The sequence below is a fragment of the Phasianus colchicus genome, chromosome 7, assembly GCF_987193195.1.
Source record: "Phasianus colchicus chromosome 7, bPhaCol1.hap1.1, whole genome shotgun sequence".
Classification (NCBI taxonomy): domain Eukaryota; kingdom Metazoa; phylum Chordata; class Aves; order Galliformes; family Phasianidae; genus Phasianus; species Phasianus colchicus.
Window position 1 is genome coordinate 5,561,939 of NC_143442.1, and position 14,953 is coordinate 5,576,891.

At 43.1% G+C, this 14,953-nt stretch overlaps 1 protein-coding gene across 2 annotated transcripts in view; it reads right to left on the minus strand.

Moving 5' to 3' along the window:
• SPOPL (speckle type BTB/POZ protein like) overlaps positions 1 to 14,587 on the minus strand; it is a 33,777-nt gene extending 19,190 nt beyond the window's left edge. The window contains exon 1 of one of the 2 annotated variants that reach the window (XR_004166564.2): positions 14,339 to 14,587. The gene's annotated coding sequence lies outside the window, so the exon portion shown is untranslated. The remainder of the gene's footprint in view (positions 1 to 14,338) is intronic. The other variant, XM_031590756.2, reaches the window with a different exon arrangement.
• Between the last annotated feature and the right edge of the window lie 366 nt (positions 14,588 to 14,953).

A 14,953-nucleotide genomic window follows, 5' to 3' on the forward strand; every position in this document is an offset into this window, starting at 1 on the left:
GACAATCAGCCCCTGTACATAGAAGATCATGGAACTTGCTTGGTCCTTCTTTTCTGATTTCCTTTTAAGAAGGAATCACAAGTATTGCATAAGCTGCATTTACACAGATTTTGTTTACACATTCACAATTCATTTTGATATTCTAGACAGAACCATCCAGAAAAAAATCCCTTGAAAGGATATATGTGAACATCCCTCTTTCATAAAGCAAGCATTTTGGTGCTTATACGACCATTATTTTTGGAAGTACATCCTACTCAGTGATAACAACCAACGCTATAACCCAAATAGCTGATGGAACTTGCATAGAACTATAGCCTAAATTTCTTTAGTTTACTTCAGCTTCACTCAACCCATCTGCTGTTCAATTCTCCAAAGTTAAAGAGTAAGGAATAAGAAGAAATACAGACCATTCCTCATTGTCAGACACGCTCCAGTATGCCCTTAATTCTTTCAGTACCTTAGGACAGGCAGCTCCTAGAAATCCATGATCTTGGAAGAAGCTTTGAAGGATTCCCTTTGTCGAAAAGGGCCTCAAAATTGGCTGTATTGTAGCCTCTCCAGCCAAGTGCCCAGTAACCTCAGGCCAGCTACCAGTAGTTACCTGCTACCTCCTGCCTCAACCAAATTAGCCTGACAAACTGAGAGCTGACATCTGGACTACATGAACTCAGGGGTCTTTTCCAATCCTAATGATTCTACAATCTACATCATGGGTGTCCAATCTTTTGGCTCCCTGAGCCACACTGAGTGAAGAGAAAATGTCTTGGGCTGCATATAAAATATACAATATAGTTAGTGTACACAGGTAACTCGACTTTCTTATGTTATTAAAACACTAGAAAAGGGCAACAAAAACACAAAACCAGTGGGTTGGACACACGTGGTCTAAGTAAAGGTGCTTAACTGTCACTCCATCACTTCCAGGTCAGTCTGTCACTGCATTTGGTTCTACATCGGGCATTTGTGCTTGAGACTGCTCCAACCTGCTGTGTGGCTTTTGTTATTCACTCCAGCTTCTGACAGAAGCCATGACTAAGTACGTTTGTCAAGTCATTCACAAACTTTGGCTCTTCATCAAGTTTCTAATTACTGCTTTAGCAGAAGACAACTGACTTCCCTGAGATCCTGACATGCCTTCGCAGAAGACAGAACACGAACTTTGAACAGGTAGAATATACTGGAGTCTGAGTTTAGGAGTGTGGATTGTTTATTTTGTTCTGTTTTTAAATATGCCTGAGTGCATAGTTTTAAGAACACAAACCAAGCCCAGCAACCTGAACAAAGGAGATGCTCCAGCAAGCTGTACCCAAGGACTGCCAGAGAGCAGTGCAAAGCTATTGGCAGTACCAATAATCTACTTTAATTAACTTTACCTAACTAATTAATCAGGATTTGGAGGCCGTGCTAGGGATATTTACCAAAACTACAAGCTGAAAGGAAAGAGCCATAGAAACGCTATCCTGACACACAGAGGCATCAGGAGAGGGAAGGATTTCCTCCCACCAGGTGCTGGTACCCAACTGGCCACATGTTCCTCACCCATTGATACTGACACAGGACCAAGAGAGGACCTTGCAAGGACAGACTGAAGGTGAGAAGAACGATGCACCTACACGCTCAGCTTTTGTTCTACATGCTACACTTTGCTTGGGGAAAAGACTAAATACTACCTTGCAGAAAGTGTTTATGCATCCTTGATCAGCCACTGTCATCAGCTCAAAGAGGTTTCCAAGCACCAATCCCCCCTCACAGCCTATTAGATCAAATGGCTGGGAACAGACAGAGCTGTAGTTCACAAAACCTGTCAGCGAATTACGAGGTGAAATTAAATCAATAAAAGTGCAGGAAGACAGGCTTGTTATCTGCAGGATGAAACCACTTACTCAAAGTAGCACAATTTCACACTGGAATCTGCATTTACTCATTCTAAACAAAGCATCAGAGGTGACAGGACACGGCCACATAACACCCTCCAAAAGTTTTCAGGCAATGTTATAGCTGTCTGGACAAAGCTTAACAAGCCAGTTCCATTTTGCTAGGAGGACTTCTCCAACCACCAGAAGAGGTACGTGTGATTACGTTCACTTGGAAACACTAAAAAGTTTTAGGGGATGAGGACAAAAATTTCTGGCTTTAAAAATAGGTAAATGGAAAATAGGTGTACTTCTGAAACATGTCAAGGAGCTTACTCCTTTTTTTTTTTTTAAATAAAGTGATATATCCATACTAGATGCCATGCAACAGTTACTGACAACTCTTAGACTCTGAGAGTTTACTCTGTCTTACTCCAAAACAAGGGAAGAGATGCTCAGAAGTATATTACTTAACCTGCACTCTTATATCCTGAATATAACGGGCTTCTCGCTTCTCCTGGCCTCTTAAAGTACTGATGGCAACTGCTAATCATTCTGTCAAATAAACCAGTCTCTCTAAAACTCAGAACTTCACAGAGCTCAGCACTACTTGCAGAGCAGGAGAGGGCAAGTGGAGGAAAAAAAATAAATCAAAGTGGTTCCTCAAAGCACATTTTGCAATTGAAGTACTTGCCTACTCAAAGAAATTGAAAGTATTGAACTCCAAGCTAACTGAAGTTGATTACCATTATTATTTCCTCATGGAGTGTAAATAAAATACAGACTATCCTCCATAAGAATGATTTACACTGAATTTCATTAAAAGCTGTATCGGCTGTTCAAACTTTCTTTCTGTAACTTTTAAGACACCTTCAAAGATGCCTTATATGTAAACATGCGAAGTTTCAAGCATACTGTCATGCTTCCCTTACCAAAGTTATATTCAAAAACTCAATATTTATGAAGATTATTCTAGATAAAGTAACTCTTCAACTTCTGATCTACAGAACTCCACATTCAGTCTCACATCTTGTGTTAGAACCAATAGTTTTTACACTGGAAAAGTGACAACATATTAAGAAAGCACTGCAAAAATATCAACAGGAGTTCTCTAATCCTCAATAGTAAGTCCACAAAATGCTTCAAACCTTAATTGAAGAACTGTCTTTAGCGTTAACAGGATCTTTTGCCAGCTCTCACATGTAACAGTGGAAGCTCAGTGGAACTACTATACTCTGGTATTTGTTTCATTAAAGTAGTTGTAGTATTAACATGTACTTGTGTGCACCTGTTATGTAAGTAGTGACCATAGCAATGTTTTATCTTTTTATTTCAACAAAGTATTAGCCAACAAATTACTGATAGAGCTTGACAGACAAATTGCTTTCCACAGGCCATCCAATGGACTCTAGAAGCTCACCCCTGCCTGCCAGAACTTAACGACAGATAAGTCTGCCAAGCAAATCAATGACCCCATCTCGTCCTGTAAAAAGCAAGGGAGAAAGCACACCACGAGCTGGAAGGGCAGTCCTTCCCTGGCTCTTCTCTGCAGTCCCTTCTTGCAAAGGGTTCAGCCTCCAGGATCAAAGCACTTCTCTCCCCTGCTGCATTTTGGCATATCACAGGACTTCAGCGCTCACCGCATGATAGAGCTGAGCAAGAGCTGGTCAGGCACAGCATGGGCTTTTCTCAAGTTCTGTCCAGTGACTGAAGAACAATGCTACATTTAACAGGAAAGTCACAGTGCACTCCCAAACCATCATGGGACAGAGTTTCCGTAGTGCCTCAGAAATAGGCCAAGGAGCCTGCTCTGCCAGAAACAAACATCTCTAGCCAAACTACATCAAGCGTTCAATAGCTAACAGAAACTAGAGTTACTTACTGTCTCAGAGCGACTGAGGTTAGGATCATTTAGCAATGACTAAGGAAAGCCTAATAAATGAGTATGCCAAGCAAATCCCACATGCATGTCTTGTGTATTTCATCTGAATGGCCAGTCTTTCCTGAAAGGGGCTGAACATCTCAAGGAATGCAAAGCCGTGATGAATGTTCCCCACCCCCAACCTTTGGAAATACTGATATTTCATCCTTGACTAAATTTAAACAAAAACCTACTTTCTGAAGGTTAATTGCTGAACAACACAATGTTCCTCCAAGTTTTTATTCCAAATAAACAGGTAGTTCAGAAACTACATATAATTTGTGTACTCCAACAGCCAAAACTTTATGGATTTTTGCTTTTTGTTTTCTGGGTTTTTTTTTAATCTAAGGTGGCAAGTCTTCCATCAATAAAATCATCTTCCAGAAACCCACTCAAAAATAATAGAACCATAGAGTGGTTTGGGTTGGAATGGACCTTTAAGACCATCTAGTTCCAACCCCCTGCTGTAGGCAGGGACACCTCCCTCTAGTCCAGGTTGCTCACAGCCCCATCCAGCCTGGCCTTGAGTGCTGGTCTGATGCTCTACTTGACACACAATTCCATGTAGTGGAAAGGCCAAAGGATGTGGCTGTGTGGCCAGCTATACCAGGGTTACAGCTGACCCTGAGCCATGCTCCTTCCAGCTTGGTGCAGAAGTACTGACTGCTGTAAGAACCCTGACCAGCCGGGTCAGACTTATCTCAAGGAGGCATGGAACTCCTGAGCAGATTAAATCTGCAAGAAACATCTTCCTCTCCAAATCTTAGAGATTTCAAAATATCATTCAGTTGAAGAGAGAATTTGTGGTTTGTTTGTTTTTTTTTTTTTTCCTGTGTAAGAGTTGTTCTTGTAAGCTGATTATGCTCAGGAAAATTCTTAAGACATTCGTAGTAGAAAGAAAATGTGGTAAAAGACAGAATTGTTCTTAATTGGCAGGATTTGCATTTCCTCACGATTGAGCATTATAAAAGAATTGCTACACATTTCCTATATAGCTAACTCTATTTTATAACTGAATTTTCTGCTGGATGATACACAGCACAATAAGAGACATTTGAAGGATCTGTTTAGCTTAGGCAGTTTTCCAATTTATTCAGTGTCATCATTTGCACCTCTGAAAATAGACTCAGGATATACCTAGAAGATTATTTAACTGTAGTGTTTAATATTTATTGAATCTAATCTCTATCATTGCTGCATTTGAGTGCATGGAGTTACTGATACTTAACTGTGGGTTTTTTAATATATATATTTTTATATATATATTATTTATATAATATATATATATTTTATATATACATACATACACATACACACGCAAGTGTATGTGTGTGCAAGTATTTATATATTCCCACCTCCTTCACACTGAAGCTGTCGACTGAGCACATACTACATCTTAATGTTGTTTGTAGCACTTCCAAAACAAAAGTTTTCTTTTCAGGGCAAGCAGAAGGGAACAGTAGCTGGGTTACACACAGAGAAACCCCATGGAGAATTACTGAAGATGTGCATGGTTTGTAACAGTTAAAAGGAAGACGCTTTATAGAACACAATATTAAAAATGCTTACTTAAGCATGTATTTACTTGGAAACCACACAAGCCTAAACCAGCTTTGGGGCATAAATCACAAGCTCTAGCTGCTTCAGCACAAGGTCTCACCATCACCAACCTCCAGTACCCACACCATGAGCTGAACAGTAACTTCAGAAAGAAAAACCAATGCCCTGACCTGTCTTGTGACAGCTGAGAAACTACATATGCATCCCCCTCCACCCTATGCCAGGGACACTGAACTCCAGCAAAGAAAGAGGACAGACAGCTGGGGTCAAAAACATCTTAAAATAGCTGCAGCTGAGACATCAATTTAAAAGCACATCCTTGAGGTGGCTACAGCAGAAGTCCCAACAAGGCAAAACTGAGCATGTGCAAAACACACAGCTCCACTAGAGGATGGCTTTGCAACTGTTAGCAACAGCACTGAAGATGGCAGTTCAAATTTCACAGGATTATACTATTAGTTGTAAAAACTACAGCTGGGTATGTGTCACTACAGGCTTTTCTCTGAATTTTCTTTTCCTTAAGCTTCTGAAATATAAAGATGATCTTCCTTCAGCCAAGAGGAAACGCAGCGCCTAGCAGAGTTTGAACTCTGTCTAGTTTACATCAGCCAAGCTTATTAATAAAAATCCCTCAGCATCAGCCTCGTGTTACTATTCTATAATACAGGAAACCGATGGTGTTCCGTATTAGATAACCTGAACTATTCCCTATAGGACTCATCTATACATTTCCTTGGAGAAGAAATGCAGAATTGTTTCTTACATCACTTCAATTTCATTTTAGTCTAGTTTTATGGCATCCAAAACATTAGCATTTCCACAACTCCTCCTCTCGGGAAGCTATTCTATTCTAATAATCTACTGCTGTCATTTTTTCCCCCTATGGTGTACAGCCAAAGCGATCTTTCTCCTTCCTTAGTTTCACTCCATTTCTCTTACTTAAATCACTGTCAAGTGGAAGTACACTAAATGAAGAATTACTGTATTTTCATATAGTTCAGTTACACACAATCAAGAAATTACCAAATTGAAAGCAGTAACCTTGATTTTCTTCCTTGCATAACAAAAGTACCCTTCTTTGGAAGATTTAGTTCATGATGGGTAAAGGATAGGGAGGCTGTCTTTTTTCCATTAAGTAGAGGAGTGTAAAGCATTGTACTCCACACTTTGGAGGTGGGAGCTTTCATTTGCTACAGAGCAACAGCAGCATAACGCTCTGCTCACTAACCCTTGCAGATTGTTATTACCTACAAAATTCACATTGAGATGCTAACAATTGCATTCAGTAGCTAAAAGCTTATACTAACAAATGTTATCAAATAGGGTTTTTGATCATTACTTCCCTGCTACTTATCACAGCAACAAGTGAACGAATCTGCACACACAGCTGCATCATAGAAATGCTCTAACAGACACAGCTCATCTCAAGCCTATTCTGTATCTCATACCAAAACAGTCACAAAGAATATTCCATTTTGTGGAAAGCGCAACAACTTACATTTACATGCTAGGAAACTGAACAAAAAACCCCTACACGTGACTTCCAAACACCAGAAGAAAATTCTGTCAGAGAACTAGACTGTACTTGATGCTAGCTCACCTAAACAGTCTCAAAAGAGAAGAATTTCAGTGGACTGGGTATCAGAAGACACCCACAGCAGCTGATTAAGCAGCACCATAGTAAAGGCGGGCAGCTCAAGAGTTGAGATGCACATTCACTTGTTCTGGTGAGTATGAAGTAGGAGCTTCTCAAAGTACAGCACTGTGAACACTTCTGGTGAAAGCCATCACTACCAACAGAACCTGAAACAGGCTGAGACAGATGTCAACATGATCATACAGCATTAAAAAAAACAATCCTAAGAGTTCTTAACCTGTGCAGGCTGGTTTCCAAAGCTCAAATACGAGTACACAATCTTCCCTACTCAGCTGTTTCAGAAACAACCTGGTATTTGCTGTTTTGCAAAGCAGCATTCAGGTTTTTTTCCCCTCACAAGGGCTATTGCTTTAAAAGTTGCTAGAAGTTTTCTAAGGCTTTCAATTTCCATTGAACCATTTGCTTCCTCACAAGAAATGATCACTTAGCAACAACTGCTGTGGCTTTACAACACTGAGCCCCATGGCTTCCCCAGCTGCTCTTATTGCAGCTGCAGGCTGCTTACCTAGGGGTGAGGGAAAGGAGCAGGGGATGGCCCACATCAGGCAATGTTCACAATAGCCAGAGAACTCTTCCCCCAGAAGGCTAAAACATCATCTGTTCAATTGAAGAAAATCCATGCAAGACATTTGAGGATTAGCACCGGAGCCTAGGACTACATTTAGAGCAATAGGAAAACATGCTGTCTTGCAAAAAGCCCTAGTGACCGAAGTGTGAATACATAAAATCTTACTCACCCTTTGCTAAGCAGGATGTTTGCTCACTTTTTTCACCTCCTCACACCATCCTTTGTTCCCCTACACAGATTGTGTTTTACTGATGGTTAAAAGGAGCAATAAGGCACACAACAAAGGCTGCTACAGAGCCGCTGGGGTGGCAGGGCTTATCCGGGCATGGTGAAGCAGATCTCAGTCTGACAAGAGCAACTGAGCTGACAAAAGGCAGCAAGTTCAATCAGACCAAGCCTTGCTCGCTTATCAAAAACATCTTCAGCTGCCTTTGCAAGACTGCTGTGAGAAACATGCTCAACAGAATGCTGCTAACTACCACTGCGGCCAGCTGCGCTGCTGGAGGCATGGCTTCTGGCCAACAGGCTGAAGTCCTCGACACAATGGCCTTTCAACTCCACCTGAAGTCAAATCTTCCCCTTGCTTGACTCTCATCCTCAAACAGTTCAGCTTATGAAGGCCTCCACAAGTCCCAGTAAGTCAATTTGCTTCCATCTTCAGAGAGGCTGGAAGCAAAGCTGTCTTCTGCCCGTCCGCACCTGAGGTAAACCCACCGTGAGACACACGAGCAGGCCTCCTCAACCACCCAGCAGCTCCACAAAACTGCTTTCACAGAAAAGGAAAACAAACAGGCCATCTACTATCAGGAAATCATGAAGTCTCTAAGATCAAGTGATTGCAAATAGACACATTTTGCCGTATACATTACAAGAGCCTCTCTGGGATGTTCCAGTATAAATCAAGCCATATGTATTTGCCATACCTCTGTTTTCAAGTCACCCACGTGCGAAGTCTTTTCGGTTTTTTAAATTAAAAAAAAATAATAATTGCACAAATGATATCACATATTTCACATTAATGATTCTTCCCTTCTAACACCAGAAGTTCTTTTCCCTCATACACAGAGCTGCCAAAGTCTACGCTGGCAGATTCTGCAGATGAAACACATCAGAACTAGATTACACTCAATCTATTCCTCCGAAACCACATACACCAAACAAACTACCAGTCCTAACAGCAGTAAGCTCACATCAACTTCAATGCTCAGTACAGCATTGTGCTTGCTAGACATCAACCTACAACTACTCAAAGAAGCTAACTAGAGATTTCAGATAATTTGGTTTCTAGTCTAACATTTAATTGATACTACTGCAGTTTTGTAAGTCTTTAAATGAGTTTATGCAAAATGAGACTGCAAACAGAAGTTTATGACTGCATAGAAAAAGCAGCTAAAATCAGGTACAAATTTAGTTGTATGTGATTAACTGCTGAACTTATCTTCACACACATCAGAGATGTGAGCTGGAAGTACTGCATTTAGTCCTCTTTTACAAGACCAGTTATTCAGTTTGAGACTTAAGTATCAGCATGACCAGTAAATGATGTTCACTAAAAGCAGTTAAATAAGTTTAATGTTGTAACACATTACTCCATCCCAGAAGCTGAGGCAAACTATATTAAGCACTTGTTTGCTAAATTCATTACCAAACAGTTGTGTTGATTTTATCTTCAAGAGTTTTGATTACAATTGTCTCTGAAAATAAACCTAGTTACCAAAGAATCCATCTGTTTGGTGCCACTTTCTTCAATTTTAAGAGTACTGTTTTGTTGCTGAGGTAATGTCTACAGATTAAGCAATTCAGAGCATTACTGTGTTAAATGCTGCAGACAGTCAACAAGTCTTTGCTCCAAAAAATTTTAAGAAATCATTAGCTAATACAAATCATTGCACCCGTACACTAAGTGCTCAAAATAAGTGACTCGTCTTCAATTTTCAACAGAAAGCAGTGGGTTTGGTTTTTTTTTGTTTGTTTGTTTTTTATTTGAACATTGCAAATGATCACCCTTCAGAGGCCACAGGCGATGCTAATGGAGAAAACAGATCCATCAATTAGAAACTGAGAATGAATAAAGAAAGCCAGGAATAAAACTTCTGGGAAATGTAGTTTTCCAAAGAAAACGTCAACATGGAACAGAGAACCAGAAAGTATGACACCAGAGGAGAAAGTTACAGCAACTATTCCTCAGGCCAGAAAGAGCTGTTTCTATATGCAATTTCAGCTGTTCAGGAAGCAACAGCTGAGTTTAAGGCAACTAACCTCAAACCCTTTAACACCCAAGCATAATTAATTTTCCAAACGTTTAATACACAACAAAACAAGGCATTTCAAATAAATCAAATGCAAGTCATCACTTCCCACCGTTCCCTTCATCGCCATTTGTAGCCTTGCATGAAAACTGACTTGCAAGTGACTCGACCAACTGGTATGCAAGCACTTGGGAGGGGATAAGCATTAAAGCAGCAATCAGGAAGAAGAGAAAGCCTGGCTCCCAAGTTTCATCCGGAGATCCTTTCCACAGCACAGCACAGGCTGGTACAACAAGATGTTCCCACCCCGTGAACTTTGGAAGTTTCCCAACTGTTGGAGACATTCCCTCCACCAGCAGCACTGCCTTAGCCAAGACCTACTCTATTGCATTCTCCCTGGAACACAATTACTTTTTCATTCTGTAAAGCAGCAAGTTAAATGACATGTCAAATGATAAATTCAAGTTTGTATTACTCAAGAAGGAAGATCACAATATAGTGCAGAGTGCAAACATGACTCCCATGAAAGCAGATGGGGCTTAACACCAACTGTTCAATACTGAACCCACAAAGTACCACTAATTAAAGGCTAAGCAGTTGTGCATTCTACAGAAATCATACAGCAAGAAAACATATCAAACCTGAGCTTCAAATGCAGCTTACTAGCTAAGCAGGCTACAGCTTTTCATAGAGATACACCCACAAAAAGTATATAACCACTTTGCAAGTGTTCATAAAACCTCTCAGCTTCATTCCGTACGTTTAGAAATGAATTCAAGGAAGACCACATTAGATATTTCTAATGCTAAAAAAAAAAAAAGTTGTTAAAAGCATCTAAGTATGTACAGGAGCTTTTTTTATAAAGACTCACCACAGAAAACCTCTCCTCTGTTCACCCAGCATTCACCTTTACACAAAGTCCACTCAAAATCAGTTAGTCCATCTTTAACATCTGAACAAGCACCATGGAAAAGACGACAGCTTTTTTCCACTGAAGCAACTGTCAAATTCTCCAACTGTGAAGCAGGATAACATACTAAATTGGGTTTGTGTCATTTTTGCTAAGGACTTCCACAGAATGAAAGGGTAGTGATCAGCAAACATAGCATTCTGCACAACAAAAATAAATGATAAATGGCTTTTGGGAGATGCAAGGTAGCATCACGAGTAACTCACTCAGGTAATTCAGGGAATCTGGATGTATGATCTCCCTAGATTATTCCATGCTAATGAGTCTATGAAACAGCAGGAGCATCCCACTTTCCACTACATTTCCTAAATGCTTTATGCAAACACTGGTAAAAGAACACTGGCACAAAGAAACTCTTTGCAAGCATGCAGACAAAGAGCACATAAAAACCTTTATAGCCAACAAAGAACAAATTTAAAGCTGGTTACCAAAACCACAGAAGAAAGCTATTAAAGAAGTAAAATGGTACGAAAGTTGAGGAGTTTTTTGCTTAAGTTTGTTCCAATACTGAACACAGTCCTGCCAAAGTACATGGATTAAACAGATAAAAGCACTACAAAAACTGAAGCCTTTGTGCATCACAACACACATGCTATATAACATAGGACACACACTACTTAAAGCCAGCCAACAATGGAAAGTGGTCACCCAGCCTCCGAAACAAGAAAATTGCCATTATGAATCTCCTTCTACACTTCACGCAACTGCAAAAGTTCTCAATCAAGCACAAACTATGTGGACATTTCCTCTTTTCATTTGAAGCTAGGGCTCCTGTAAGATTCCTTTTGGGATGGGTGGTACAAAGAGCCATAAGGAAATAGACTGGGAAGTTTCTCAAGAAATCAAAGCAGAAAAAGAAATCTGTGTGAATACATAAGTATTTTAAAGAAGGAGGAAAGAATCACTAGCAATGATATGGAAACCTCTTGAAAAGCCATCTCTGAGAGGATGAAGCAGAACTCTATCACAGCCTCAGGCCAGGAACAACAGCTCCAAGACGTCAGATAGCCAGTAAGGCAAGGGCTTCCTACTTTACCCTCAAAACCTGGGAGTGCAAGACATGACAAAACAGTGTTTAGTAATTGGGTTTTACTTCCTCTTCAGCATGAGGACCACCCCTGCTGAGTCAGGAGAGGATTGCATGTTCCTCCAACTTCACCATGATAACTGACTTCTGCAGCCATGCAATTCACACTAGTTGATGTATCAGTGCATTGTTACATTAGCCCATCACTGACCTATCAGCTGATTTGGTGCTTCCTTAACCACCTTCACCAACTGCGATTCCTAAGAAGACAAAGTGCTTTAGTATTCGTAGTGACCTAAAGAGATACAGGAGAGAATGACTCAACACTGACACTTTTCAAATCCATGCTTTCATAGAATCTCTCAGGTTGGAAAAAATCTTAAGGATCACCAAGTCCAACCACGACTTGACCATACTACCCTAAGAACCCTCCACTAAATCACGTCCCTTAGCACCACATCCAAATGGATTTTAAACACATCCAGGGATGGTGACTCAACCACCTCCCTGGGGAGCCTTCCCTGTGCTTAACAACCCTTTCAGTACAGAAGTTTTTCCTGATATCCAACCTAAACTTACCCTGGTGCAACTTAAGGCCATCTCCCCTTCTCCTGTCACCAGTGAGAAGAGATCAACCCCACTCTTGCTGTAAGCACCTTTCAATATTGGAAGAAAGCAATCAATAAGGTCTACCCTAAGCCTCCTTTTCCCCAGACTGAGCCCCAGTTCCTTCAGTCTCTCCTCATAGGGCATATCCTCCAAGCCTTTCACAAGCCTTGATTTAAGTAGAGAATTTTGTACGTATAAAATCTTCAACTATCAGGTTGATACACTAATTAAAAGCAATCATCTCAGTTTGATTTTCCTGGACATGATTTAGCAAAGGGTTGTTAGAGTTAGGGTAATATGGTCAGATTGTGGTTGGACTTGATGATCTTTAAGGTCTTTCCCAACCTGAGCAAATCTGTGATTCTAATAGCCAATTAGATACAGGGGCACACACTGTAAATCCCTCACAAGCATCCAGTTTTGTCCCAGTTACATATGCCAGAAGGACATGTGTAGGACATTAGAGGAGGGCCACAAAGATGATCAGGGGACTGGAACATATCCCCTACAAAGACAGGCTGAAGGAGCTGGGCTTGTTCAGCCTGGAGAAAAGAAGGCTGCAGGGTGACCTCATTGCAGCCTTTCAGTACCTAAAGGAAGCCTACAAACAGGAGGGGAATCAACTCTTTGAAAGGGTTGATAATTGCAGGACAAATGGAAATGGTTTTAAGTTGAGGGAGGGAAGATTTAGATTGGATGCCAGGGGGAAGTTCTTTATGGAGAGAGTGGTGAGGTGCTGGAACAGGCTGCCCAGAGAGGCTGTGGATGCCCCATCCTTGGAGGTATTCAAGGCCAGACTGGATGGGGCCCTAGGCAGCCTGGTCTAGCATTAAATGGGGAGGTTGGTGGCCCTGCATATGGCAGGTGGGTTGGAGATTCATGATCCTCAAGGTCCCTTCCAACCCTGGCCATTCTGTGATTCTGTGACCAGGTGGAGAAAGCAGGTAAAATATTTTACGGTATTTTCAAGTATTTTTACTTTACAGTGACTGGTAAGGTACCAGTAACCTTTTATAAAAGAATTATTTTACTTCCTGAAATAAAAAATTCAGTAGAAACCAAAAAAAAAAAAAAAAAAAAGGAGAAATGTGGCAGCGTTTGTTTCAAAGCATTAAAACAAAACACCAGAGCAGCTATACAAAGAGCTTCAGCACCGCTGTGGCACAAAGCCTCCCAACCATATGGAATAGCTATCAAAATAACGCCTTCTGCAGAACCGATAAGAGCAAGGAACGACCCAGCTGGAGTCCCACAGCGCTTCCTGGCAGGAGGTTGGAAACAATCCTTTTTGTTCAAACGCTATTCCTGTACCTCCTGACACCGTGGCAAAAGTTAGGAACACCTTCCCGCCTTTCTAAGTGCACAACCGTGCCCGCTACAACGCAGCCGAAGGCTGAAGCTCCTCGGGAGCTCTTCTGTTTCACTTCTGGCTCCTCGTTTCCCTCCTCTGACGTTCGCTGATGCATTGATTCACCGGCGGATTTCACGAAATGACATCACCAGGTGAAACCCGGCCCCGCTCAGCCGCACTTCCTGCCCATGTGTAAGATGGGGGCACGCCGCACCGCCGGCTCAACCTTCGCTGTTATTTCACCTCCGCCAAGTTTCCCAGCACCCCCAAGCCCAGCTGTTGCTGCGAGACGGGAACTTCCCCGCAGGACGGCTTCGCACCGGCCGGCAGCCGCACGCACGGATCCCATCCGCGCAGGCACAAAGCCGGCACGGGGAGCTCCGCGGGGCCGGACCGGGCCCCCCTTTACCCGCACCGCCCGGGGGAGGCCCCGCCGCCGCTCCCTCAGGCCCGCAGGCCGCCGCCCCGGGGCAGTGCGCCGCGCCCGCCCCTCCGCGGCCCGGAGGGCGCAACAAAGGCCTCCCCCCCCCCCGCCGCCCCGCTCCCTCCCGCCGTTCAGGCGTTACGTACCGGAGCGCGGCGGCTCTCATAGCGCCGAGGCGGGGGAAGGCGTGGCGGTTACCGACGGCCGACGGCTGGCGGAAGCGGCGAGGTCGGACGGGAGCGGGACCGCATCGCTGCCCGCACCGAACCGCGCCGAGCTCACCGCCGGTAGCGCTGCGGCTGCCGTACAGCCCGGCCGCTGACCGCCGCTCCAGCGCCGCTGCCGCCGCACTTCCGGACAGGGAGGGGTCACGCGGTGCCGCGCCGCTTCCATCCGGGGACTTGCGCGACGCCACGCCCCTCACCCCCCCCTAAAAGCCCCCCCGCGGGGCGGGGCGCCAGGCGGCCGTTGGGACGGGGGTAGCGGGAGAATCGCTGACGGGCCGCGGTGCGAAGCGGGCACCCAGTCGCCGCCTCAGGCTCGGAGCTTCCCGGGACGTTTTTTTTTTTTTTCTCTTTTTGTTTCCAGTTGAAGTTCACTTGAAAATTCCACTGCACTGCCAGCTGACCCAACCAGCTGCGGCTGTTGCCGCTGTCAGCAACACGTCGGTCACACACCACACACACAAACACACAGCGCTGCGTGCTGACACAGCCCTCGTTTTCCTGTCCCTGTCAGCACAGCTCCTGACACGGCTGCTT